The sequence below is a fragment of the Myotis brandtii genome, unplaced genomic scaffold, assembly GCF_000412655.1.
Source record: "Myotis brandtii unplaced genomic scaffold, ASM41265v1 scaffold509, whole genome shotgun sequence".
Taxonomy (NCBI): domain Eukaryota; kingdom Metazoa; phylum Chordata; class Mammalia; order Chiroptera; family Vespertilionidae; genus Myotis; species Myotis brandtii.
This window is the reverse complement of record NW_005369409.1, coordinates 827214-828589: the sequence shown is the minus strand read 5'-3', so window position 1 is coordinate 828589 and position 1376 is coordinate 827214.

Below are 1376 nucleotides of genomic sequence, written 5' to 3'. Positions count from 1 at the left end.
ATGTGAAGAGTTGTAATCCGGTATGGTCTCACTCTGACCACTGGGTGCACTGGCTCTTGCATCTTCAAGGAGGTGCAAGGTCAGCCACGGTCTGGGGCCGCCCAGCAGGAGTTACAGAGACATCTACAGATTCCTCCTCTTTGTATGTGGTTTGGAAATGCCCAGATGAGGCCCAGCTGTGAAGTAATGCAGGCTACTGCTGCTGGCCTTGGGCCTTCTTTTGGAAGCTCTGGGGTTCCCTGACCCAGCTGCAGTTTGACAGGTTTTAGGACAGGCTATTTATATGCAAAAGTCGATGCAAACACCTTGGGTGGGATTGTAAATTGGTTGGGGCAGGGTCTCTGGGAATCACCAGGGTGGAGAAAACAGCAATGGCTGCCAGTCAGCCCTGCACAGAAGAGGTCACTGGGTCTCTGTGTCCCACTCCCCCGTGCAGGAACAATGAACACTGCGAGCACCTCTGAGAGAAAGCCGCCCTTGCATTCCTGTCTCGATGCCAGACAGTCCAGTTTCTCCCCTTATGTGTCTGGGTCCCCCAGAGTCTCACCCAGAACAGGAGTTCAGAGCAAGTGGGAGGTTGTATCTCCCTCCCAATTAAAAGAGCAGCACATCCAGGTGCCAGCACTTTCTGCACATCCGCACCTCTTATTAGTCTCATTGCGCTTTCTTCACCTCTCTAGTTGTGGAATTTCCACTCATCCAGCTTTCCTGAGGTTCTGGGTGGTAGTTGTTCTGCCATTTAGTTGTTATTTTGATGTGGTTGTGAGACACAGCAAGTATAGATGTTTACCTATGCAGCCATCTTGGTTCCTCTCCTAAATGGGATTTTTTTTTTAATTTCTCTTCCTGTGAGTTCATTATTAGTGTATAAAAAGGCCATCAATTTCTGGGTGTTAATTTTGTATCCTGCTACATTGCTGAATTCATTTGTTAAGTCCAGTAGGTTTTTTTATGGAGTCTTTGGGGTTTTCTATGTGCAGTATCATGTCATCAGCAAATGATGACAGTTTTACTTCTTTTACAATTTGGATGCCTTTTATTTCTTCTTCTTGTCTGATCACTATAGCTAGCACTTCCAGTACTATGTTGAACAGGAATGGTGAAAGTGGACTTCCCTGTCTTGTTCCTGGTCTTAGGGGAAATGGTTTTAGTTTTTGCCCATTGAGTATGATATTGGCTGTAGTTGTCTTTTTCAATTGGGAGGGAGACACAAGCTCCCAACTGCTCTGAACTCCAGTTCCAGGCGAGTCTCTGGGGATCCAGACTCATACGGGGAGAAACTGGACTGTCTGGCATTGGGCAGAACTCGAGGGCGGCTTTCTCTCTGAGGTGCTTGCAGTGATTACCGCAGGACACTGAGACCCGGGGCCTCTTAG